Source organism: Callospermophilus lateralis, chromosome 3 (genome assembly GCF_048772815.1).
Source record: "Callospermophilus lateralis isolate mCalLat2 chromosome 3, mCalLat2.hap1, whole genome shotgun sequence".
Taxonomy (NCBI): domain Eukaryota; kingdom Metazoa; phylum Chordata; class Mammalia; order Rodentia; family Sciuridae; genus Callospermophilus; species Callospermophilus lateralis.
Window position 1 is genome coordinate 11,096,507 of NC_135307.1, and position 27,305 is coordinate 11,123,811.

The 27,305-nt window shown below is 49.9% G+C and overlaps 1 protein-coding gene, 1 long non-coding RNA gene and 1 other non-coding gene across 3 annotated transcripts in view; all 3 read left to right on the top strand.

Moving 5' to 3' along the window:
- Positions 1 to 56: 56 nt before the first annotated feature.
- On the top strand, positions 57 to 4,691 carry LOC143393607 (uncharacterized). The gene is made up of 3 exons (XR_013090638.1): positions 57 to 393; positions 564 to 787; positions 1,700 to 4,691. It is a non-coding gene; the product is annotated as an uncharacterized LOC143393607 (long non-coding RNA).
- Positions 1,085 to 1,357, top strand: LOC143396138 (small Cajal body-specific RNA 13). Its single transcript, XR_013091013.1, has one exon.
- Positions 4,692 to 16,954: 12,263 nt separating the features above from the next.
- The window catches only part of Syne3 (spectrin repeat containing nuclear envelope family member 3), an 89,110-nt gene continuing 78,759 nt past the window's right edge, over positions 16,955 to 27,305 (top strand). The window contains exon 1 of the mRNA XM_076849695.2: positions 16,955 to 17,014. The gene's annotated coding sequence lies outside the window, so the exon portion shown is untranslated. The remainder of the gene's footprint in view (positions 17,015 to 27,305) is intronic.

Consider the following 27,305-nt stretch of genomic DNA (forward strand, 5'->3'; position numbering starts at 1 on the left):
GCCCGCGCAGGTGGGAGGTGGGCCTTACGTCGGCACCTCACCGCCTTCCTATTGGCTGTCGGCAATAGCTTTTCCAGTTGATTGGACAGAGTGGATGCCCATCAGAGTCACGCTGAGGGACGACGGGAAACAAAACTGGGGGAAAGCGACTTTCTTCCGGAGAGTCGCCAGGGGGCCAGCAGGAATGCCCAGGGATGGCGGGGAAAGGCGCTGGGCGGGGTTTCGTCTGTTCAGCGGAACGCCGGGAAGGGGTCACTTCTAGACGAAGGTTCCGGTTCCGAAGTCGGCGGCCGGGGGTTGCCATGGCGACGCGGCGGGCAGTCGATCCGGTTATGGCCGAATCCCGAGAGTCGGAAGCACTAGGGCAGGCGGGCCCCCGCTTCTCCAGCCCCGGTGAGCCTCGCGGGCGCCAAGGAGCCGACACGACGGGGAGCTGGGCGGGGCTCCGGCCTCAGGCCTGCGGGTTCCCTCCCTGGCCCCGCCGAGCACGTGGGCAGCGGCCCAGGCCCTGCCCGGCGCGCGATTTTTTCTCTGGAACAACTTTTGCTTTAAAAATGTGTCAGGTGCTGTCGCCTGCGCGATCGCTGGACTTGCCGGTCCTCCAGCCCAGCTGAGTCAGCGCTCGTGCCTGGGCTGGGCAAGGGTTGCTGAATGGAGAACTCAAAAAGGGAGGAGCTGCCAGGCGCCCGCAGTCCGGCGCTCGGAAGCTCCCGCGGGCGATCACGTGAACCTGCGAGTTCAAGACCAGGCTGGGCCGCCTAGCGTGACCCGGTCCGGAAAACAAAATGTAAGTAGGAGTAATAAATGAATGGGTTCTTCCCACAGCCACCTCCCCAGCAGCTTCGGGGTGCTTGACGCGGTGCCAACACCGACTATCCCAGGACGCCCGGTGTCCGAAGCTTCTAGTTAGCATGAGAAATGAGAAGCGGAAATAAAGCCATGTGGGGGTACCCAGGAGAGAAAAGGCTTCCTGAGGCCACTGTGCATACTGTGTTTACTCACCAGAACAAGGGCTGGAACGTGGTAGGTGCTCTTAGTGGTAAAAGCATGAATCCAAAGAGCAGCACTCGGTGGAATGCTGTATGGTCTGCAGTCTTGGGACCGCGCTGGGTTGGTGGTACCCAAGAGCACACCAGACTTGCAGAAAAAGCATACTCCGGAGGAAGCTGAGGCATGCCTGCTCCAGAGCCAGCTGTTCCATGTGCAATTTTCCTCTGATAGTTCCTGAATACTGTTGCCACGGTGATAATGACCTCCATGTCATTATCTATCCATCAACAGTAAGAGAAGCTTTGCAGTCGAGATATTGTTTGGCAGACAGAGTGGTTTCTGTTGGACACTAAGTACTGCTACAAATTATTTTTTTAACCTTTGAGTTATTTTTTAAATAATGCTGGAGGGGTTTTGTTTATTTTGGGGGAATGCTCAAGTTTAAAACCGGAAAATCAGCACATGTCAGCTTGTGAGTCTTCAAGATAATCATTCAGCCTGAAACTTACTAATAAACTTAGGACACTACCGGGAAGTGCTCTTTATTGTCATCTTATAACCCCATCGATATTATTGATGCTTGCTAATTTTCTAATGTGGGATCCAAAATTAGAATCTTTGTTTGGGGCTGAGGTGTAGCTCATGCTTGACCCTGGGTTCAATCCCCAGCACTGAAAAAGAAAATAAATAATTTTTCTTTGTTTTACAGATCCATTAATTCCAGCTAAGCCAGAGAAAGGAGCATCATGGGAAGAAATATATAGAAAATGCTGTTAACGCTGAGGTGACTGTTTTTCAAAGTTAGGTGTCCTTAACAATACAGAATATATTAATTTCCTTCCAAAATCAACTTTTATTCATATATATATTGGAGTAAGTTTCTTACTTAAAAAATTTTGATAATTTGTTCCTGAAAACCTACATTGTTTTTTATTTAAACTGTCTTAATTCTGTTTTTGTGTTGACTTAGAGATGGAGAATTCATAAACTGTGTTCTGAGGATCTGAGACGGAGTAGTAATGGGAACATATGTGTAGACCGCACACACTCTGTGTTTTCAAATATTTATATATTTTTATATAAACGTTATCTTATCCCTAAACTAGTGTGTAATGTTGTCTTCTGAAGAACATTTGTCCTTTTCAGTTGTCACATGTTACTAAATTGAGAATGCAGCTCTCATTAAAAATTAAAAGTAATCCTTGAGCAGGAAGAGTACAAAGTCTATGTTTTTCAAAATTATAGTGGATATGTAGTGTCTTGTAGATAGGAAGACGTGACATGTCGAGGATCTATGGGTGTTCTTTCAGGAGCTGGGACGGGTGCCTTTGATAGAGTGACCAAGGGCAAGAAAGCAATTTAAATCTCTAAACAACAACAACAACAAAAAATTGAAACAGTATATCTAAATTTAAGTCCTTAAGGGTTTGAGGATGTGGCTCAGTGGAAGAACACTTTCCTAGCATGTGCAACTTATATCCTTAGCTCGACAAAAGGCAATAATAAAGATACATTGAAACTTTTAGTAAAATACAACCTAAAATACAGTGAAGTATGGTATCTGTTAGCTGGTTCTGTTTGTGACTTAATTTCTTTGGAGTATTAGCACCAAAAACCAAAAAGAACATTTAAACTTTTATACATGATTCACTATTTTGATTTTGAGATTTTTTCTTTAGAAATTTTATAACAAAAACATACTTGTTAGAAATTTGCTGTTGTGTTGTTGACCGTTTTGAACAAGTAAGTCACCTGTGTCTGCCAGTTTGTGTTCTCTCCCTATGGGTTTAGTTTGTTTTGTGGAACCAGGGCCTCATCCATGCTAGGCAAGCTGTCACCCAGATCCTAAGGTTCTCATGAATTTCCAAATTTCCCCACACCCAATGGGCATTAATGAGCAGTGAGGAGAATCCTAGGATTAAACCCCAAGTTCCCCACACCTTGTAAACATGCTGACTCTGACACTCCCAAAATGTTTCCCCCTATCCTTTCAAACAGATATGGCTGCATGTATGTGGTGAATATCCTCATTTGCGTCTGCCTCTCCAAAAGCAGCTTCACCACTGAAACCATAGTGGAAACCTGTAGCCCCTTTTGCTCTCCCAGCCCTTGATGAAGAGCTAGAGTTGGGGTTGCTGAGCTTGCAAGGTGACTGGGTGACAGGTGACATGTTGTCGGAACATTTAGCAGGTAGCTCTTTCCCTTCCCTTGCTCTTGGAGCCAGTGCTGTGTTCTTGATTCCTCAACAATGACCAGCTTTTAGAGGAGAAGGAGGTGAGTTTCATAAGAAAATGGGACACAGAAGTGCTCTCCTAGCTGGCCAGACCTTTCTGCCAGAATCCTTCTAAGAGAAAAGTGGCTGCTTGGGTTACACAAGGGGTGGAGCCACCACACATTCCTGAGCTAAAATAGCATTTATGACCCAGAGTTTGTGGTTCTGAGCTGGAACCTGAAACCTTTCTCTGGAGCTATTATCCAGTAATTTTAGAACATCACATGCTGCGTCCCTGGAATTCACTTGATTCCCTGAACCAAACATATATATGTGAGAGATGAGTGCAAAGCCAGACTGCCCAGAGAATTTTTCTAATTCCCACTGCAGATCTAGAGATGCCTTTTGGTTTTGACTACATCCATCTGACAAGGCAGCTGGTTCATAAATACTCTCCGGCCATGGGAATGGACTCCAATTTACTAATCCCTGTTGCCCACAGTCTGGGGACCCAGCCTACAGCCAGGAAGGCAGGCTTCATTAGGGCCAGCTTCCACGGTGGCTCACAGGTCCTACTCACCCCACCTCTTCTGCCCTCTAAGGAGAGAAGATGTGCCGCAGATGGGCTTAGGTCAGTGCAGACTAGTGCTGAAGAAATGGGGCACATTTAGAAAATCCTGAGTGCCATAGTAGGACCTAATCCTGCCCTGGGATTTGGAGTGTGGGATGTGGCGCTGGGTTCCAATCCTGAACATCATTAAATACTCAGAAGTTCTGATTTTCCTCGGATTTTTCAACACCTCCCATTTCACCTTCCTGGATTTTTGAAAAAATGTACTTATGACATCTGTTAGATTATGCATATTTCAAGATTTCTTTATCTAAGGCAGCAGAGTTTTAAGGCCTCTATTGCGCTGTGTTCCTAAATGCTTCCCTCAACTTGATATTATCTTGTGTATATGTTCTAATTTTTATTTTTAAAACAGCTTTTGTGTACATTAATCCACTTGAACCTTACATCAAACCTAGGATAATGATTCTTAGGCATTTTAGTCTCTAGATTCTGTTCTCTTTTTAATATGTATTTATAACGTCTTGTTGATAGACTCTGCCACTGTGCTCCTCTGTACATTTTGTTTTCACATGCAGTCTCCCCACCGCCATACTGTGGATTGAACTCAAGCCTGCTCTACCACTGAGCTGCACTGTCGGCCCTTTTTATTTGAGACACCCTTGCCAAGTTGCTGAGGCTGGCCTTGAACTTGCTATCCCCCTGCCTCAGCCTCCCGGGTAGCTGTGATTCCACATTTGTGCCACCAGCCTGGCTACATGGAATTTGCATTTTTGTGCTGAATCAGAATCACCAGCAAACTGACTATGTGATATATATATATATATATATACTGCATATATATGTACTGGACGATTTGTGCTTTGTAAAATTACAGTGATGATAATTTCAGTGCAGTTAATAAAGCTAACCCTTAATTTGCCACCTCTGAAAGTAGTGTTCCTGTTCCCTTTTTCTTACCAAGGACCAAACTCCTTGCTCTTGCCCTTTGCCAACACACATCTGTTGGTGGCGATTCTACTGAGAACCTTGTTTTATTCCAAGGGAAAGAGCTCAAATCAGACCTTCTGTAAGGTTGTATTAAGAATTAAATGGGAAGCATAACACTCCTTAGGCCTTTTAATTAAATGTGATAAAAGAACCAGCTTTTCCTCCCTTCCTGTGGAAGGAGCAGTGCTAATGCTTTGCATTATGTGCTTTTTTTTTTTTTTTTTTTTGCTTTTTTTACTAGCAGGTAGTTCTGTGACTCATATTCCAAAGATTTCTGACAAGGTGCCTAGACCACAGTAGGAGAAGCCGTTGTGCTGGGAAGATGAGTCTGTCAGCAGAAGCCTTCAAGGCCTCCGTAACCAACGAGCCTGCAGCCCCAGGAGTGCTCATGAAGTTTGTTTTCTTTTGATCGTTGCAGTGTATTGCCCAGGTCTTAAACACTCTTCATAATGAGTTGGAATTTCATTTTGTACTTCCACTTTTGAGCCTTAATAATTTCATGTCTTTAAAAATAAGTCTTGTGATAATCTGTGATATGTATCTTCTTCTTCAATTCATACCCTTTTTTTGGAGGTATTGGGGATGGAACCCATGGAACTACATCACCAGTCCTTTTGTGTGTGTGTTGAGACAGGATCTCACTAGTTGGTGAAGTTGGGCTCAAACTTGGGATTCTCATGACTCAGCCTCCTGAGTAGCAGGAATTACAGGTGTGCACCACTGTACCCAGCAAATATTATAATATATATATAATGTAGACTAGTAAGATATCAAGTTATAGTCAGCCAGAACTTGAAGAGTTTTAATTAAAGACAATTATAAACCAATCACTTTCTATTTTTTAAAAAACTGGGCAAAGGCAGCTGTTTTTTGCATAGGCCTCATGCAAACCTGGGCAGCCAAGGTGATTTTGCATTAAAAGCCTCGACTGAGGCAGGAGGATCATGAGTTCAAAGCCAACCTCGGCAATTTAGCCAGGCCCTATGCAATCCAGAGAGACTCTGTCTCTAAATATTTTCAAAAGGGCAGGGGATGTGACTCAGTGGTTATGTGCTCCTGGGTTCAATCCCCAGTACCAAATAAATACATAAATTGAAACTGGGCTAGGGGTGAAGCACTTATCTAGCATGTGCAAGGCCCTGGGTTTGATCTGCAGCACCACAACCAAAAAGTGTGTGTATATGCATAAAAAAACATCTGGACATCAAAAAATCTTGGAAATATTAAAGGTGTTTATATTTTAATAGTGGAATTTTTTAAAAAAGAAAAAAAAAAGCCTCGAGCAGCAGGTGCCCCGTTGGCCCAACTCTCCGAGGAAGTCCTGGGATCTGGCATCTATGTAGCAGCTTTACAGGGGCAGCTCCAAGTGTGCGCAAATCCAACTGGTGTCCCCATCAGTTCACCTCTACATACCACGCAACTGCAGCCCTGTGATAAGTCCCATGAAGTCTGGGGACAGGGCAATAATATCTTCTCACTTGAAGAAATTTTTGTTTGTATTAAAAATTACCCATGTCATCTTTAAAGTCACGTTTTTTTAAGGAACTTGTATTTTTTAACTAGTCTCTGCTTTACCCTGCAAGGCAGGTAGGGGGCACTACTCCCTCATCCTTAGGAAGCAAGAGCAGCCCCTGGCCACTAAGGGTTGTCCCTGTCATGAAATACAAGTTGAAATTCACCCATTTGCTGATTCTAGGAAGAGTCACTCTCACCCCAGGCCTGTTCTCACTTCAGAAATGGATAGATAATTTTCTGAGTTTCTCATACTGTAGCTATAGCAGATTACAAGCAGAAAATTTTAAAAGGCTGGCACTAAAAGCAGAAGGAAACAAAGACTACCAGGCCAACAGGAGATTTTCAAAATAAGTAGCAGACATCCTTGGACTTTTAAAAGCAGCATTCTAGGGCTGGGCTATAGCCCGGTGATAAAGGACTTCCCTAGCACGTATGAGGCTCTGGGTTTGACCTCCCCCCCATACTGGAAGGGGAAAAAAACAAGCATTCTATGTCTGAAGAGTCAAACAGCCTTCTCATCCACTGTTCCTTTTGCATTAGAGCCCTGTATACTTCCAAGTTTACATAGAAAAGGAAATTACGTTCCACGTGTCTGGATAAGAGGCCCAGGAAATGTGCAATATATGTAGGATTGCCAACAGAAATCACACATAGGCTGGGTGAGGTGGTGCACACTTGTAATCCAGTGACAGGAGGCTGAGGCAGAAGATTGCAAGTTCGAGGCCAGCCTCAGGAACTTAGCAAGACCCTGTGTCAAATAAAAATACAAAAATAAAAGAAGAGGCAATATGGCTCAGTAGAAGAGCACCCTGGGCTCAATCCATAGTACCAAATATATATGTATACACACACACATATATACATACATATGTGTATATATATGTGTGTGTGTGTATGAATGATATATGCACTGTATCATTTAGGTGGTAAGAGACTGAATGATATTGGCATGAAGTTGAGTTTTTCTGATTATGAACCAAACATCTGGTTCCACGAGAGCTCAGCTCACACTGGGCCTAGGGAAGATGGTACCCATAAAGTTGCACTTTGAGTGTTACACTGTTCATGCCAGGAAGCACAGAGACACGAAAGAATATGACCATTTCACTGGGCCTACTGCTTGGTCCTACTGCACTGAGGTTGGGTAACAAAATTCCTTAAGGGAGTGTATGTGTCATAGTTTTATTTATTTATTATGCCCCGCCCACTAGACTACTAGAAGTCTAGAAGTCCACTTCTAGACTTGCAGGATTCGTTTTTGCAACCCCTGTTTCAGCATTCTCCCTGGCACCCTCAATCCACAATTCTTGAATGAAGAACATGGGACAAGGACAGCAATACAGGACGGTGTCTCAGCAAGTCCCAAGTTGCATGAAACTCATACATCTTCGGGAGATATCTTCTAAGATCTGCAATTGCTGGAAATTAGAGATAGTACTGAACCCTACATATGCTATTCTTTCCTATATATACAGACATATGATAAAGTTTAATTTATAAGTTAGCGATAATAAGAGATTAATAAAAATAATAATGAAATAGAATGATTATAATAATATACTGTAATAAAAGTTATGTGAATGCAGTCTCTCAAAATATCTTACTGTACTCTTACCTTTTCACTTAAAGGAAACACTTTACCACTTCTCTTCAATGTATCTGAACTGCCAGTGTCACTCTTGTGCTTTGAGGCCATTGTGAAGTCAGATGAAGGTGAACTGAACATAAGCATTGAGATACACAGCAGAAGCTCTGATAACTGAGAAGGCTATTAAGTGACTAGTGGACAAGTAGCATATACAGCGTGGACACACTGGAAATGAGGATTCACTTTCCAGGCAGGTCAGAGTGCAGTGGCATGAGATCTCAACACATGGCTAAGACTGGAGTTCAATTTAAAATTTATGAATTTATTTCAGGAAATTCCCGTGTAATCATTTTGGAACTTGGTTGACTATAGGTGACTAAAACTATGGAAAACAAAAATGCTAATCTAGTGTGTTGACCCCAGATGACATGGAATGAGAAGAAATGCATGGGTTAGTAGTAGCTCAGTAATAGAGTATATGCTTACAAGATCCTGGGTTCAATCCCCTGCACCAAAAAATAAATATATAAATAAAGAAAACAGCTCCATGAGTGCTACCATGCTAGCCAGAGTGGAATGAGAAAACTCCAAATCTCCAGGACCTCACAGATTTGTGGTGGGGACAGATCCAAATCACTAGGGATGGAAAGGAGGTGCAGGGGCAGGCTCTGAGTACAGCCAGTCAGTGCCTCGGGACCTGGACACAACTCAGGAGAGTGGGTGGCACTTGGACTGAGTCTTGGAAGTGGGTAGAGAGCTTCCCTGTAGAGGGGAGCGTGTTCCAGGAAGAGGAAGCAATCAGGAAAAGGAGGCAGAGGCCACGGTGTACTCCACGGGAACACTAAGTGGATCCTTTAGAAAGAGGTGAGCTCAGATGCTGAGGGCCTCAAGATCTCTTCTTTTGGGTGAGAGAAGCCCAGAAAGCCTGGGGGCTGCGGAGCTGGGAGACCAGCTGGCAGGAGTGTTAAGGTGACTGGAGGTGGCTGAACCCATAGAGGAAGACCAGCCGGGAGGCTTGTAAAACTGAACCATCCAGGTCTTGGTGGTGGAGAAGGCACCAATGCTAACAGAGCTGACCTCCGAAGGCAGGATTGACAGTGTTTGGCTGATTGTGGGAAGGGGACTGGTATCTGCTCAGTCTCTGGTGACTCTCCTTGTGGAGGAGGGAAAGCTGAGCAAGGTGAAAGTAAGATCTCAGGTTGCTTCTGGACACGCCCACTCATGGTCCCCAGGACATCTAAGCCCTCTGATTTTCTCTGAAAAATGGAGATGATTCTGAAGATTGGCTCTACAGGTGGGATCTATTGATAAGAGAGATTTGGGTGGGAAAGGAGAGATACAAGGAGACAGAAGAAGCCCAGGGGCATATGCAGATGGGGAAGGACAGGTCACCAACTCTGACAAGGAGCCAGGCAGAGGAACAGGAGGAGGAAGTGCTTTATGGAAAGAGGGAGTGACATCAGAGCCACAGATGGGCCAGGTGGGGACACCCAGGCCGCCTGGATCTGGCCATGAGGCACACAGGGCTGTGGGCTATAGCAGTTGGATGTGTCCTGACCTCAAGCCCTTCACTGAGGGACTCTGGGATATAAAGGAGCTGGCCAGAGAATTTGCCAAGTGTCTTCTGACCGAGTTGTGTCTGGCTGTGGGCCCTCGTGTTCACCATTGTTTAGTTTGCAAACTGAGCGGAGTGGGCCCAGTCATTTTGCCCAAGACGGCTCAGTGACAAACAAGCCAACATTCCCAGTCGACTGATGACATTGCCTTGAGTGCACAGCTCGGGACCTGGACCCAAGGACATGGTGCTGGCAGAGACCTTGCAGTGCCCCGGGACACCAGAAGGAGATTGCCCAGCTCTCTTCTGCCTATTGTGGGGGTGCTTCTGTCTGCTGAACGTAGGTAGTTGGGGATCCAGGACATGCCTTTAGTAACACTTGCTCTTTTGCTCTGTACACCAACTCTACACCCACAAAGAGGAAATTTCAGATTAATGTTCTTTAAAATCTTGGGCCAGGGCTGTGGCTATCGCATTTGGGGGATTTGCGGTGACCCATTCGGAAAGCATTTCTCTACATGTTAATTGTCAGCCATCTTCAGCAAAATTCGAAGGCTTTGGGGAATCAGGCTATGGCAGTGACACTCTGCCTTCTCTGTTAGGAAAGTGTCCTGGCCCACCAACAATTGTCGTCAAGAGCAACAGGTTTCATACAGACACCTGGCCCAGTGTGGCATTTACAAGCCCCCGCTTGGCTTCAATCCCCTGGTGCAGGGGATTGAACCCAGGAGCAGAGCACCACCTGCTTGTCTGGGGACGGCCTGCATGGCTCCTACCACCCCTTCATGCCTACCAGGCCTGGCTCAGAAGCCTCCCCCAGCTTCCTGGGCGCCTGCCTATCACACAGCTTCTAGGATTATCACATGCTCAGAACAGCCACGCCCATCAGAAGCCAGGAGAGACAGCGTCAGCAACTTTCAAAAACAAGTCTCCAGGGAACAAGATAATGCAGAGTCCCCTTTCTCTGCAGGGGAAGTCCTCTCACTCAGCCTCACCCTGAGCTGGTCTCTGCCGTGGAGTTTTGTCAGCACACGCGGGCACAGATCCTCAAGTGCGCAGCATGTTTTGGCTGTTGGTATCCTATGTGACTCTCGGGGCGGCTCCCACAGGGGAGGCAGAGAACTGGCTCCCTTCTGTGGACTGGGGCAAGGTCGCTCAGAGCCACTCTGCTGCCTGGGGATCAAGCCGAGAGACTTTCAGGAAAGGTGCTTTTGGCTCTGCCAACCACTCCAGGATGCAAACACCAACATTTTGATTTCAGAACAAAAACTGACAAGCAACCCAGCTTCAGGGCCCACCGTTGTTTAAACCAGAGGATGAGGCGCCAAGGGCCAGCAGCCCCCAATACTAACTGTAGAGAAGTCGCAGTCCTGTGTGTTTAGCAACCAAGAAAGAGCTAAGCTTGGAGGCGACTCCCCGGGATGCTGTGATTCTGAGAATTCAAAACCACACTTCTTCTCTGAAATGGGCTTAGAGCCCAGTGTGTTCTATGCCAACAGCTGCCAATGCTGTTTCCTGGCTGCATGTGCAGATAATCAGCATGATGGAGGCTGCAGTCCCTGGCGCGCGCGTGCGCGCGCACACGCACCCAGACTGGTACTCTCCCTCCAGCAACTGATACCTCACACAGAGACTACCCCCCAATTGCCAAAACTGGTGCTGCTTCTGAGCAAAGTTACTTTAACTTCTCATCCATAACCTTGACCTGAAACAAACTGATTAACATTTTGGGTACAACAGAGTTTTGTGTGAACATAGAGCCTAAGAAACAGACTGGAATTTAGTCACAACCAGAATATAATCCTCCCCTATTGCTATCAGATGGACAGAATTGGAGTGTACTTCAAATGAGTCATGTGATCACTGTGTGAGCTTGGACAAGTGATCACTTTCTCTATTCTTTGGTTTGTAAATCAGGATGATAATAGTAGCTACAGGAAGGGTAGTAATGAAAAAGTCTTAAAACTGTGCCGGTATGGCAAGCCTTTTATGTTATAGCTTATTATTCTCCATCATTCAAAAGTAGCTCACAACCCATTGTCTCCAGAAGGCCTTCCCCAAATACTCAAGCCTTCAATGTTCTACTGCCTCTGGATCCTTCTTACAAGTTGACTCTGTACTATGCAGTCTAGCATAGGATGACATACAATGCTGTTATGTCAATGTTCTCTGTGTCTGAATGTAGCATCCCCAAGGACCCTAAATCCTCAATGGCAGGAACCATGCAATTTACTTTGGTTGGATTTGCACAACAAACAGCCTAGTCCCGGGCAGTTACTGACACTCAAACATCCTTGGAGTGTGTCCTCCTAAGAATAAGTAGAGAAACTCAGGTGGTATGGGATTGCGCATGGGGATAACTAATAACCTAATGTGAGAAGACTGTGTACAAAATGCTCACAGCAGCTTTAAACAGAATATCCCCAAACTGGAAACCAGGACGTCCTTCAATGAGGCAATGGTTGCAGAAGTTGTGCAAAACCCTCACCTGGGAACTGGACTCAGCAAGCAAGAGGGGTGACCTCTCAGCACAGCCAGCACCTGGATGGACCTCAGAGAACCACACCAAGTGAAAAGAGCCAATCCCCAAAGGTCACGTTCCATATGGTTCCATATACGTCTTTAAATGACCAAATTAGGGAAATGAAAACACACTAGTGTTGGCCCAGGATTAAGGATGGGCTAGGCACAGGGGCTCCCGTGGTGGTGGACACAGCTTGTGCCTTCATGGTGCGGGGGTCAGTTTCCTTATATGACATTGGAACACAACTCTGCCATGAGGGAAACTGTGTCACTTCTTGTAACCAAATGTGAATTTATAATTATCTCAAAATAAAACCTTTAATTTAAAACACACACCCTTAAAATAGTCCCCACAGATGCAGCAGGAGTGGAGAGGGTTGCCCACTGATGGGAGAGGCATAGCCGGCCCCTTCTAGAAGGATTTCTTTTTTTTCAGAAAAAAAGTTTATCAATTGTACTATAATACTCTTGTTTCTATTGGTGCTTATCCCTTGGAGCATGCTGATAGAATGTTTATTCTGTTACATGACATTTAACATCTAATACAGTCAAGATTCTTTCCTGGTGACACATGCCTGTAATCCCAGCAACTTGGGAGACTGAGGCAGGAGAATCACAAGTTTGAGGCCAGACTGGACAACTTAGAGAGACTGTGTCTCAGAATAAAAACTAAAAAGGGCTGGGGACTGGCTTGGTGGTAGAGTGCCCTGGGTTCATTATCACTACCACAAAAGAAAAAAGAAAAGAAAAGAAACGAAAAGATAAAGGGAATTCTCATATTTTTTAAGTTGGATGAACAACTTAGAGATGGTCTTTTCCATATCTTTCTTTTTTTTTTTTTTTTTTAAAGAAAGAGTGAGAGATTGGGGGAGAGAGAGAGAATTTTAATATTTATTTTTTAGTATTTGGCGGACACAACATCTTTGTCTGTATGTGGTGCTGAGGATTGAACCCGGGCTGCACGCATGCCAGGCGAGCGCGCTACCGCTTGAGCCACATCCCCAGCCCCTTTTCCATATCTTTCATTTCACAGATTCGGAAACTCAGAAGTGACCTGAAATGACACAGCTTATTAACTGCACTAGTAAGAGCTAGAAGCCAGACATCCTACAATCCAGCCCAGGCTTCCTATGTCATGTTTTTATTTTATAGCAGCACAGTTCCGTGTAGCTGCAGGAACATCCCCAGCTGCTCCAGCCCCCACGCTTGGTGGTGCTGAGACCACTCCTCACTCCCCACAGGGGTGCCCCCCTCCATCGCCCATGGGAAAGACAACCAGGGGGTGGATCTTCCCCTGAGAAGCATGAGGCAAGACCCCAGTGGGAAGGGACAGACTGACTTTAGAGAGCTGGCAAACTGGAAAGAAAGAAAAGAAGGATCTGAGACCAGAGCTGAGAGAGGACCCTTTCCACACCCAGGCAGGTCTTCTCTGATGGGTGCCCCAGAAATGAGCATCCCAATATGGGCTCTACTCCGGTGTTTAGCTAAGAGCCAGTATTTAATCTACCAAGAACAGGAAGTTGGAAGAGAGATGATATCACCAATGTCCAGAATACCAGTTGCCATCTGGGACCCTGACAGTGCCCCTCCTGCCGGCCCTCTGGCCTTGGTTGACCCATCCATGCCATGAGGGGGTTTATAAAAGTAGCACAATCCCCGTAGCTAGAGGTACATCCGTAGTTGCTCCATCTCCCAAGCTTGGTGCTGAGACCACTCCTCACCCCTGGGTTTTCTCACTAATTTAGAAAACCCAGTCCAGTTCTTCTCTCAATCTTTCTGCGGAGACTGAACACATACACAACTAAAAACCACACTTACAAAAAGAGAACTGTACTGAGTGCTGGTGAATCCGGGTAACCAACTGCCAGGGTGACACAGGCCCAGGTACTCCCCCAGCTTATTAAACGGGTCCAGCTGCCCTGCAAATGGTGGAGATGTGGGCTGCACAGCCGCGAAAACCTCACTTTTTGTACGTTGCACAAACAGCCCCTGCTGCCAAGTGAGTCAGAATTTCCGAAAGGCATAATTTTAACGTGCTTCTTGTGGTTCCCTCTCCAGGCTGCCTCTGAAAGGGAGGCCGCGGGCGGGTGGGGTTTCCTGTGCTCGATTCCAGAGATGACAGAGGGGCTCTCCCCCAGGGCCTTTGCCAGAATTCTCTTTCCAAATAGGTTTCTATTTTCACTCCTTCCTGCAGCGGCAGTAAATGCTGAAGATGAAGGACGCATCGCAGCCTCCTAGCCGCCACGTCCCTCTGCTCTTGTGTTGCTTACTCAATTTTTGTTCCTTCTATATGATTCACTTTAAAATGAAAAAAAAATCCACCACTGAATAAAAAATAAGATCGTGGGCTGGGGGTGCAGCTCAATGGTAGAAACACGTGCTTAGCATGCTTAGGTCCAGGGTTCCATCCTCAGCACCACAAAAATGATAATAATTGAGCCACAGCAGGTACGATGGCACACTCCTGTAATTCCAGTGATATGGGAGGCTGAGGCAGGAGGATTGCAAGTTTGGGGCTAATCTTGGCAATTTAAAGAGATCCTGTCTCGAAATAAAAAGTTAAAAAAGGTATGGGGGTGTGGCTCAGAGGTAGAGCACCCCTGGATTCAATCTCCAGGAGTGGGGTGGGGGAGGGGAAGAAAGCAAGACCAGTTTTCAATGTTTATATCAGGCTTATGAAAAGCAACAGGAGAGGGTCCTGAAAAACATCCAGCCCTGCAAAGATTACATTAACTCCAACAACAATCACACCACTGACATCTGCAGAGTATTTTGTAGTTTGTAAAATATTTTATCACATATGTATTTTTTTCACCTCTGAAATAGTACTGCTATCCCCTCTAACAGATAATAAACCCAGTGATCCAAGAGGTTACACGGCTGGCCAAGATTCACTCAATTAAGCAACAGCAAAAGCTAGGCCTGAAATCTGAGTCTCCCCACTGCTCTGAATCGGGTGCTCCGTGTCACCTTAGCTGTGAAAGGGACTGTTGGCACTGTGTACCCTGCCACTCTGTCTGGGACACAGCACTTTTGCACGTTGACTTCCCTGGGAATAGTAATCTATGTCTCATTCCTCTCTGAATCCCCAGAGACTGGCACAGAGTCAACCCCAGGAGACACCTGAAGAAAGACTAAATGGCTGTATGCAGAGACTGTAGTATCAGACCTGCCCAGAACCATAATGCCACAGCGCCCACGAGGCAGGTCTCACATACCAGACACAGAACCATACCAGATAGGTTCTTGTTTTAGATCCTTTTTACAGAAGAGGAAACCAAGGATGAGTAATCAGCCAACATTGCAAATTGGGGCAATTTGGTACAGAATCTGAGCTCCTAACTCCCTCCTGCACCAAACCATCTGGCACTGCAGGACCATGACTTCCCTAGTGGATTCTCCACCCTCCAGAGGCATTGGCAGGGCCAGCTCTGTCCTTGTGCAAGTCACCTGACCTCTCCGTGCCTTGGTTTCCCTCTAAGATAAAACCAATTAAACTTTGCCTAACTACCTGGAGATCTTTGCAGGATTTAACAAGGAGATGCATTCAAAGCCCTCTCTATTTTTATTAGTACATTATAATGATAGGTAATAGTAGAATCTGTTGTTACATATCTGAACATACACTACATTAAAAGCTTTCCAACTAGCAAAGAGCATTATCCAAATGCAAGGATTGCAAGACTCACTCATTACTGCCCACGCCTTCAGTAGGTTGTGGTAACCGCAGGGCCTGGGCCATCACCTCTGATGGAGTCAGAGTGATAATGGAACCAGTCAGACTCAGGACAGGAGAGGCCCTTTGTTCGCATCTTCACCTGATGCTTAAAATAATTATGGCTTAATAAGTGGGATCTGGCTCCAGGTACACCTGACGCCTTGCATTCCAGTTCAGGCTGGGTCCATCGAGGTGTTAAAACCGGGTTTTGGCTAATTCCTCTACCTCTCCCTTAATCCAGAAAAGACACATGCTTCATTACTATCCGGGCCTGTCTGACAATTTAATCTCGTAGAACGCTAACTTTTACATTGATTTATTCTGCCAGCGCTGCTTAAAACAAAACAAACACCTCCTGGAAGCTTTGGACTTGGGCCAGTCAACTCCTCCGGCCTCCTCCTCATCTCTGGAGCGGGCCAGCCACCGACTGGCGCTCTCATCCCGTCCAGAGGAGGCGGGACCCATCTTGCAAATCTGTGATTTCTTGGCAGAAGATGGGGGCCGGAGTCCCCGGTCTGTTCAAAGTGCGGTTGGCTGGGCGGGAGCGTCGGGGACAGCAGCGGAGGCGGGGCGGTGCGGGGGCCAAGCCCGGGGCCAAACTGCTGTCGAGCGGCGAGGCCGACGCGGGAAGGTTTCCGCGTTCGGATGCCCAGTTGGGGGACCCAGTCGCTGGAGCCGGGGAAGGCTGGAGGACGCGTCTGCCCGCGGAGCTGGGGCGGGCGGAGGAGGGGACGAGGGAGGAGGGAGGCTCGTTCTGGACCCCGGATCCGGGGGAGGTTCGCACTGTGGGTGGGATTCACATTCCCGTGGCTCGGGGACTGCGGGGTGGGACCAGGGGCGTTGCCCCCTCCCGCGTCAGACTGGAGGGCGGTGTCACTTCCTCCTTGAATTTCGCGCCTCCGGGCGGGATGCCCCTGACCGTCCCCCGGGCCGGGCTCAGTGACAGCAAAACCTGCCGCCCCCGAATTCCTCCCCCGGCCTGGCCGCGCCAGGAACCCCCTCCCCAGGGCCCACTTTCCCGGGGAAGGCGGCCCGCCCCACACCCTAGAACGAGCCCCGGCCGGGGGCGGGGGGGACCGGGACCTGGGCGCCACTCTAGGTCCACGTGGACGGTGTTCCCTGCCCTGGGTCTGCGACCGGGAGCGGCGAGCCGGCCGGCTGGGCTGGGCGCAGAGTGCGCGCCGCGCTGGGCGTGTCCCCTGGGCTCGCGGGTGGCGGGTCCCGGCGGGCGGGGCGGTCGCGGTGTCCGGGCCCCGCCCCGCCCCGCCCCGCCCCGGAGCCGCCCAGGACGCAGGCTGCAGGGAGGAGGTGGCCCAGCTGCCCGCCGCGCCGCTCCTGCTCGCTCCAGCCCGGTAAGTGGCGCGGGGCGGGGAGGGTCGGGCTCAGCCCCCAGCCGGTCCCTGGCGCGGCTCCCGGGATCGCGTCCCCGAAGTCCGGGACCCGGGGAGGCGCGCCGGCGCGGGGGCGGAGGCCCGCGGTGACAGCTGCGGGCGGGCGGGGTTTCCAGTTTAAACCGTGCGGTCCCGGCGGCTGCGGAGTCCCCTGCCTCCCTCTCCACTCCTGGGCTTCGGCCCCAGGAAGCCCCGACGACCCGCGCCGCGCGTCCCCAGGGCCCGGCGCCTCCTCGCGTCTCGGCTCCGCCACTCCTAGGGCCAGCGGACCTGTCACCGCGGCTCAGCAGCGCGTCCCTGGCATTGGCAGTAAACACGAGCTGGGGTACCCGCTTCTGGCGACTCAGCTCGCGGGGTAGAGCCTGAACGCCAAGGGGGCGGTGCGGAGGGGGAGTCCCACCCGCGGGCTGGTTTTCCTTCACACACCTCTTTGCTGTGAAGCCTTAGGCAAGTGGCTCAGCCTTCCTGAGCCTCCTTCCCACCTCTCTAAGGTCAGAGTAGCAAGGCCAAAGATCGCCTGCAGGACTTGAGGGAGCTTCAGGTGGATGTTGATTTCCCTCGGGGCCCTCAGATCTGGACCCCTGACGAATTGATTTGGTCGTCCACCCAGAGCAGCGTCCTTGGTGGCCCACCTGACCTCTGCTTTAAAATTGGAAGCCAGGGGCATCCAGTTTGGGGTGGGTGATAATGACTACTGTCATTTTATCACCCTAGTCCTGAAGCTGTGACCTAAGGCAGGCCTGGGACCCTTTCCCAGATCCTTGGTGTCTTCTTTCAACTCTGTAAAGTTAAGGTCCTTTTAGAAATGAGGAGTCTCCTTTAGCTGAGGGCTGCTATATGTTGAGGGGGCATGTCCCACCCCACCTGAGTGAGGTGGTGGGGAAAGTGACTTGAGCTTGGCTGACAGCCTCCTTCATCCACCAAGAGGAAACAGGCCCAGAGAAGGAGAGTGATTTACTGGAAGTCACACAGCCTGGGATAGGACCTGGCCGTCTTGAAAGGCTGGGCCTTGCCTCCTGCACAGCCAAGAGCTCACAGGGGTGAGGAGTGAGCGGGGAGTCAGGAGGGGTGCATCTGTGCCATCAGGCTGTTTTGCTCCGTTTCCTGTTCACTGTGCCCTAGCGGGACACTCCAGCACATGTGGGCTTGCGCATTCCTCAGGCAGGACACTGGGCCTGCCGACAGTCACAGCTGTGCCAAGCCTGCTGGCCTCAGCCCTTGTTTTCTACCAGAGAGGCCCCTCTGGGGGTGGCGGGTCAGGCAGTGGGCTGGGAGCCTTATTTCTGGAACTCTTGCCTTGCTGGGCATCCTGAGGATTGACTGGTGGCACTGAAGGGAACCAGGAGAATCCAGGCTCAGGGTCTGCCTCTGGAGCCGGCTGGCACCTGACACTGCAGGGCCCCCCAGGGTGTGTTTGCGTTTCCTCTGTCTCCATGAGAACTAGCCTCCAGCCTGACCCTCTCCCTGTCTCAGGCAGCTGTGGACCTGGCCATGCCTGGGGCCACCTTTGCCTTATGATGCAGAAACCTGGGGCTGGGGCAGCGGGGGATCCTGGCTGCTCTGCGAGGCCCAGCATGACATCTGAAGGACCCCAGGGGCCTGGGAGCCCAGAGGGCAGTCCGGGCTGTGTTTCCAGCTGCTGGGAATGAGACAGCCCAGTCAGATTATCAGGGCCAGTCCTGCCTTGACCATTTCCCAGCTCGGTGACCTTGGAACACTGTTCCAACTTTCAGAGCCAGTGTCCTCCCCCACATACAGCCCAGCCTAGAACCTCCGTCGGGTACCAGGCAGACCCAGCACAGGCAACGGCTGTCACAGGGAGGGGGTTGGGCTCTGGTCAGGGTATCTGGGCTCCTCTCTGCTCTGATGGATTTCTCCTTGTCTGTTAAATGGGGGTGGTCCTGGGTCCCCTCCCTCAGGGTCCTCCAACACTGAAAGCTGGTCTCCAGAGGAAGAGAGACTGGAGAGGGGACTCCAGAGGGATTTGGATGCGTCTGTGGGTCTCAGGAAGCATTTCTCATCCCCCATGTCCTGTGATCCTGGAAGTAGACCAGGCTGCCACCCCTGGCCCATTGTTAGAGAATATTCAGTGGCACCGAGCGGCGGGGCCAGGATTTGAACTCAGGGCCTTTGACTTGACACTCTTCATCCTATCACGAGCCTCTCTTAGATAATGTGAAGACATTGTTGAATGTGAATCACTGGGACAGGAGGTACTAACCAGGCAGGACCCCAAGTCATTGCTGGAGAAAAGGGGAAATGAATTCTGAACATTTCCCCCACCTGAGACACCTGTAAGCTTTGGGGAACCAAGACAGGATGTCAGGAGGAAAAGATAGACGTCAGGAAAGTAGCCCAAGTGTGGTGGCCCACACCTCTGATGGCACACTCAGGGGGCTGAGGCAGGAGGATGCCAAGTTTGAGGGCAGCCTGGGCAACGTAGAGAGACCCCGTCAAAATAAATAAATAAATAAAAATAAAGAGGACTGGGGACATAACTCATTAGTAGGGATAATCACCAGAACACAACTACAGCAAAAGTCTGGGGGGTGTCTCCCAGCCTCCCACCTTCCCACCCCAAGGAACCTCAGCCTCCGGACTCAGTGAGGACGCCTGCGACTGAGCAGCCAGGTAGCAGATGGGACAAGTCCTTGCTGTTGTCCTCTCTAAAGTAGTGACACACACTCTGAGGATTGCTAAGAGGATGATGAGACATCAGGCAGCAGAGTGCCCTGCATGGTGGTGCAGACGCAGGATAGAAGCTGTGGCTTCTAGTACAACCAACCCTCCCACGGTAATGGTAATAGCCTGGATCACACCATGCCTGATTTCCTGGTTGTGGCTTCGGCATAGAGAACCCTTTAAGGCTTTGAAAGTCCCAGCAGAGATTGAAAACCTGGAATGGCCATACCCATGGCACTGAGTTGTCTGGGTGACTATCAAGCACGTTCTGCAAGGGCAGCTCTCTCAAGAAGACTTGTAAGTAAAGAAGTCTCTAAGCTCTGCTTGTAGATTCCTTTGGTGATTTTTTTTTTTCAGTACCAGGTTGAACTCAGGGGTGCTTATCCACTGAGCCACATCTCCAGCCCTTTTTTGTATTTTATTCAGAGACACGGTCTCACTGAGTTGTTTAGGGCTCACTAAGTTGCTGAGGCTGGGTTTGAACTCTCAATCCTCCTGCCTCAGCCTCCTCCCGAGCTGCTGGAATTACAGGTGTGAGCCACCACACCCGGCTCTTTGGTGGTATTTCTGTTCATGTGCGTTCCACAAGCGTGTAGTCACACCACACACATGCCCTCTGTACCTCTCCTGTGACTCATCACAATGAGAAGTTAGGGATGACAAAAAGCAAAAGCGAGACTACCTTAAATAAAAGTCCAATATCACCAGGGGGTGAGGGGAGGAATGAGAGGATTGGATTGGGAAGGTGGTGGCTGTGACCAGGGAAGTCACTTTTGTATCATTTGTTAAGTGCATATATCATTCCTACAGAGATTCTGTTTTACAAATGTAAGCAGTTTATAAATGCAAAAGGTAAGGGAATGTTTAATGTAAAATCAGCGTGTCTGTCCTGGTGAAGGATAGGGACACCTGTGGCAAGCTCGGTGAGATCTGTTCTTCGTCCAGTGCAGGATTCGTCAGGGTTATTGTTAAGTAGTTCTGGGCTTCATCAATCACAATCAGGAGATGCACATACATATTCCATTATGCATCTCAAATGTCACATAAAACATGTAAAATTGAAAGATAATATGGGACATTTTCAAAAATTCTCATAGAAAATCAAGCTTGTTCATTATACTCAAATGTTGATCTGGCTGGATTTTGAAAATACACACCTATGTGTTGGATGACACGTGTTCCCTTCATCGGGAGCACCATCTCCCCGTTCAGAACCCATTCAAGAGGATGACCCCCACAGCCCACGACCTCCGATCATCAACAGGATGTTTTTTAAAGTCCTGGCCTAATGATTTATTCTTCTGAATCATAAAACACTGTAATGTTTGAGCTGGGAGGAGCCCCAGGTCACATGGACCAGGCTGCTGGTTTAACAACCAAGTGTAGTGTTCCGGCCAAGGTCAACAGGGGCATATCAGTCGGGAGGACAGCTCGCTCTGGTTGGCCACACCTGTGGATGACTCTCATGCAGACACCACCTACCACACCAGTGTGATTCCCGGGTCACCAGGCTCCTCTCAAGGGCAGGTGGAGATAGATGGGTGGCATACCTGAGGGTAAACTGATTGCATCTTTTTTTTTTTTTTTTTTTGGTACTGGCATTGAACCCAGGGATATTTTACCCCGAGCCGCATCCCCAGCTTTTTGATTTAATTTTATTTTTTATTTTGAGACCCAGTCTCCTAAGTTGTTGAGGGCCTCCCTAAGTTGCTGAGGCTGGCTTCAAACTTGCTATCCTTCTGTCTGAGACTTCAAAGCTGCTGGGAGTATAGGTGTGCACCACCAGGCTTGGTTAATTTCATCATTTTAATTTTAAAAAATCAGAGAAGAGCTACAGGGTGCATGCAATGTTTTTCCTTTTGAGACAGGGTCTCACTAAGTTGCTTAGGACCTCCCTAAGTTGCAGAGGCTGGCTTTGAACTTGCCATCCTCTTGCCTAAGTCTCCTGAGTCACTGGGATTACAGGTGTGTTCCATCTGTAATCAAAGGTAAGGGTGAGGTAGCTTTTGGAGACTTGGAAACAAATCTTTAATTTATGAGCCCAGAGTGATGGTGTGTGGGTGTTCAAGGACAGGTGGAGTATCCCATATCCAAAATGTTTGGGACCAGAAGTGTTTTGGATTTGGGTTTTTTTCAGATTGGGGAGTAGGATGCATGCAGTAGTGAGGTAGTTGGACAGGACCTGAGCCTAAACGGGAAAGTCACTGTGTTTCCTAGACACCTCGTACATGGAGGCTGCAGGTAATTCTATTCAACGCTTTCTGTGTGTCCGTCCTGGCTGCAACCATCACAGAGGGTCAGGTGTGGAATTTTTCATTTGTAGCTTAACATCAGTGCTCATAAAATTTTGAATTTTGGAAGATTACAGATTTGCAGATTAGGCATGCTCAGCCTGCATCTAAAGGTGGACGCTGCAGTGGAGAGTGACAATGGCCCTCAGAGAGACCTTGTCTGAGCCTACACCTCTACAGTCTCCGCAGCAGACCTGACCCACCGGGTGTCTTGCCAGTGCCTCAGGGTGCAGACGAGACCCTGTGACTCCCAGGCCAGTGCTCTTCCCCTTATACCTTCCCCTGGTCCCTTTTGTAAGTGTTGGTGTGACATCCCGGCTGGCGCTGAAAGTGGAGGCTGGTTTTGGCTCAGGCCACTTGGTCATCACCAAGTCGAGGGTGGCTGGACTCTAATGAAGCTGAGAGTTTTAGTTGAAACGTGGAAAGGGCTGAGCCCCTCCCAAGTGACACTTGCTGCAGTAACGCAGCAGCCTGACTCACTGGGGTGGACTCTTTCCTGATGGGAGGAGAGGCACCTGACCTTCACCTGGGCCGCTCTCAAGTTCCTGCTCTAGAAATTGGAAGGCTGAAGTTAGGTCTCCGAGGCTCCTTCAAATCCAGCTGTTTTCTCACTTTATAGCCCGGAAGTAGGTGCTGGGGGACCTGAGTCTGGCCCCTGGCATCTGTCCACCCACACCAGGAGGGGCCAGATTATGCGGGCAATTCTGAATATCTTGCTTGCTCTGAAGAGGCGGTCTCAAGTCCCCGGGCTGCCTGTGGGTCCCCTGAAGCCCCAACCTCACCCTCACCTTTCTCACCTCAGCCTGTGCACAAGCGTGTGTCTCCACCAACGTCCTTCCCTCGCTCCTCCCCACCAACACTGGGCCAGACAGCGCCTTCCCCTAGAAGCTTCCACAGGATTGGCAGTTTTCTGGTTTTGGTTCCTGTTTTGCACTTTGCCGTGGCCATTAACCAACGGTTTTCAAATCTGATTCCCCGCTAGCCTGTGTCGGCCCATTTGTCCTCGCAGCCCAATCGGAAGCGGTTATGACGACCATTAATATTAAATCACCAGACTTTCCCCTTTAACTGGGCCCTGGAAAACTCTGGGAGCAGATGCTCTCAGCTCCACAGGAGGAGGCAGACCCAAGTCAGGCTCAGGACACAGAGGAAGAAAGCGAGCCCTGGAGTCAAGACCCCTCATCTCCCTGTGTGGTCCTTGTCAGGGACAGACCTCCTGGGGAGCTTGCTGGCCTCCTGGGCTCTGGGGGCTGGCCCTGTCCCCTGAAGCTGCCCTGCACTCACTCATCTTCCCCGGAGCTCTGCCCCCGCAGCCGTCCTCTCTGCCTGAGGAGGACCTCCCTTGGGCCCTGTGGCTGCTCCCCTCTCCCTTGAGAGCTGAGCGCACTGTCCTGCTGGAGAGGGACCTTTCTGCCCACACAGTGGCACGGGTCCCACCCTTGTGGCTGCCGTCCCGTCTCCCCGGTTTTTTGGTGTTTCATTTGTTGGTTGTTGTTTGTGTCCCCAGCACTTGCCACTATTGGAAATTATGCAAGTTACTGATTTGCAGTTGAGCTTGTCATTTATCTCTTCTACTACAGCACCATGCCTTAGGGCAGGGACTTGGTCTGTCCCAACCCCAGCCAGTGCAGCTACTCAACCATTCAGTGGTCCCTCCAGGGATTGGTTCTAGGAACACCCGCCCCCCCAACACACACACACCCTCATGGATACGAAATCCATGCTTCTCAAATCCCTAATGTCAAATATGATGTCATGTGACCTACACACATCTGCCTGTATACTTTAAATCACTGTCTGATTATTTATAATACCCAATACAATAAAGTGCTATGTAAATAGTGTTAGAACATATTGTTTAAAGAATAGTGATTTTTTTAGAAGTCTGTTTGTATTCAGGACAGATGCAGTATTTCCCCCCTGAATGTTTTCTGTGTGCATCTGATTGAACCCGTGGAGGCAGAACCTGGGGGTGGGGGTGGGGAGGGGCACCCACTGTGTTTACGGATGGGCTGGGTGCATCCAAGATTCCTCTCCTGTCCCCACAACAGGTCCAGGGGTGATTCTCTGGCATTGATCCTGGAGCTCCAGTGCCCTCCGGGAGCCGTGCAGCTGGGTGTTGAATTGGGCAGGTGGCCCCCAGGCCCCTTGGCTGCCTGTGCCAGGGCTGAGCTGGCCAGCAGACCTAGGACTCAGCCTCCCCCGTGGCTCTACATTGCCAGGCCATGCCTCCAAGGAAACCCCTTCTGTGTGGCCCTGTCGCTGGGGCCTGGGAATGCCAGAGCCAGGGCCCCCTGGGCACCCCTCCCTGTCTCCTCTGCCACACCCTCTTCTCCCAGGGGACTCCATCTAACTGCACAGCAACGGTGACCACAGGCTGGCGGTTGTAGGTGGCACGTGGACCAGCGGGGCTTGCCAGCATAAACCGCCCCTCCTCCAGCCCTGGGCAGCCAGCGGGCCTGGCTCACAGAATTCCCCTATTTATCTGTTTGTGAGTTTTGAATTCAATTTTGCTCAGAAGTAATTTTAGAAAATGGCTTTTTTGAAAGGTCGGTCTTGTGGTTTCTCCCGTCCCTGTTTTCCTGTTGGTTAAACCGCCGGGAGGTGGGGGTCCAGGCCAGGCACTCGGGCATGGCTCTGCTCCTCTGAGGAGGTGAGGGGATGGCCCGTGAGTTCCGGTGTTTGTCCCCTACAGGAAGCAGAGGGTTAGTCATGCTGCCCATCGCTGGAGCCAGACTCGGTTTGGGAGCCAGAAAGGCACGAGTTTGGGCTGGGATCTGGCCCTTCCGCCCTATAACCCACATGTCCTGGCCAGTGGCATTCCTTCAGTGGGCTGATGCTGGCCAAGAGGGACGCAGGTGAGGAAGATGCCAGGACAGGTCCCTGCCCTGTGGGAGGAGTCTGGGGGTGAGGTGGTGCTTTAAACAGTCCCCTCAGAGTTGCCAAAGGCCTGCACAGAGGGACACTCAGAGGGTTGGCAGGGCATCAGGAAAGATCCTTTAACATTTTTCATTTTTGAGATGTGCTCGGACTATCTTACCCATAGGCTCAAGTGATCCTCCTGCCTCGCTCTCTCGAATAGCTGTCTATAGGTGCATGCCACTGTCCCCAGCCTGGAAAGACCTTTAACTCTGCAGGCCCCAACTCCCCTCTCTGTGGAGTGGGGGAGGGTTGGGGCGCCACCTGTCACCTGTGGGGTCTGTGGGGCGTGCTGTGGACTGTACCACCCTGGAGGCTCGGCTCGGCCTAGCTGTCGGGGGACCCAGCAGAGCAAGGCGTCGCTTGCCCCACCCCCTTCCCAGGCGAAGGTCAGCTAGACTTTGTACTTTGTCTGTTTCCTTCTGCTTCCCGGCCTCAGGTGCAATCAGACAGACCTGGGCAGGGACCCTGGTTCCACAGTGTGATCCTGGCTGTCACATACCCTCCCTGGGCCTGGCTAACTACCTGTCAGCAGGCTGGTCACACCAAATAAGATAACAGGTCTGAAATCCCCAGTGGCGCCTCTCAGGACACTCCCCTGGGTGCTCCTGAGCTCCGGAGGTGACTGTGGGTAATCTGGGTCACTTGGAGGGTGCCCAGCACTTCTTCCTGCTCCTGCCCCAGCGCCTGCAGCCAGTTGGATCTGGAGCAGCTGCTGGTGAATCAGCCCTGGATTCAGGTGTTCTTGGCCTCCAGGATGGTGCCCTGGCAGGCCCGGGGGCCGATGGGCAGGAGTTGACCCAGACAAGCGCTTACCCATGTGGATAGACAGCACCCCCTAAGGAGTACACGTGTGGACCACACACCACTCTCTCTCATTGCTTCCCAGGGCACCAGCCACCCCCAAAAGACCAAAGCAACTTTTTCTTTTATAAAATTAACTTTGGTGGCCGTGGTGGTCAGGGGACAATGTCAGGATACTCGGAACTGCTGTCGAATTCCCAGCCCTGAGCTTCAGGGTCCTCCTCCATACTGTGTAGGGCTTAGGTCTGGCCAGAATTCTGACAGTGTGGGACCGGGGCCAATAATGACTGACATGATGAATTTAGTGGCATAAACTCAGGGCACAGAATGACAAAATGACCGTCACCCTCTCTCTATCTCCCTGCTCCTTTTACCTTTTTCTTTTGATCCCTCTGATTGTAGGATGTTCTCATAATCACCTGGGCTCGCCTGGGGACCAATTGAGTTAGAAATCTTGGGCAGTGGGGCCACTTACCTCTATCTACTAAAAGCTCCCCAGATGATTCAGATGCACAGGGATAGTTGAGAACCACGGGATCCGGCCTAGGAGAACGTCTCAGTGAGGTGCCAACCTGTTTTTAACAATCGGAATGTTTGCCCATCTCTCTCTCTGTACAAAAGAGCAGGCCTTGGGCACAAACCTGCCATGGTATCCAGATACAGACAAACAAGCATTGCTCATATTCATATGTATTTCTTATGATGTTCTATGTACAGCAATTGATCCGGGCCCTGGTTTTCTATTAAAGGTAGAGTTGTTTTTTTTAATCTCCTTTAAAAATAAATTTAGATGGGTCTAATTTTAAAAACTAATCAGAAAAACATCGTGTGGATGTGGCCAAAATCATGACCATGATAGACAAGTGGCCCAAACTTGACGGAGCTAGATGACATCTAAGGGCTTTCAGGTGCATCACCCTGACCAATCAGAGGGGCCCTGCCCTTGGGCTTCCTGCCTCATAGGATCACCAAATGCCCCAGGACTGTCAGCCCTGGCAGAGAGCCATGGGGAGCAGGGGGTGTGGCTGGGGCACAACAAAGGTGCCCCTCTGGGTCTACTGGGCCGGGGCTGGCCGCAGGAACAGCACAGCTGGATTCTCCCCCTCTTAGGCTGCATCTGCCCCCTGCTCTGCCCTGCGTGGACCACAGGCAGCCCGAAGGCTCCTGTCCATCTCCCAGGTTCTTTCTTGGAGACACTTGCCGTGTAAGCCTGTGGACGTCAGTATCCATGGGCATCCAGCTCCATCATCAGAGCAGGGGTGAAAGGTCACGAAGGGCAGTGAGAAGCCCCAAGTCTTAGGGAAGGCCCAGACCTGCTGGCCCCCAAGCCTGGACTTCTCAGGTGGGGAAGCGCCTAACCTCTCCACAAGGGAATCAGACAGCTCAGTGGGGACAGCCCTTGCCTGGCCCCCTTCTCACTTTTCCTGCCATGTCTGGTGGTATCCACCACTGGAGGGTCACTGGAGGGTCAGGGTCACTGGCCTCTCTGTTGTGAATGATTGTGGGCTCCTGCTGCCTCTTGACCCATGTGGGGATTTACACTGCGGCCCAGGAGG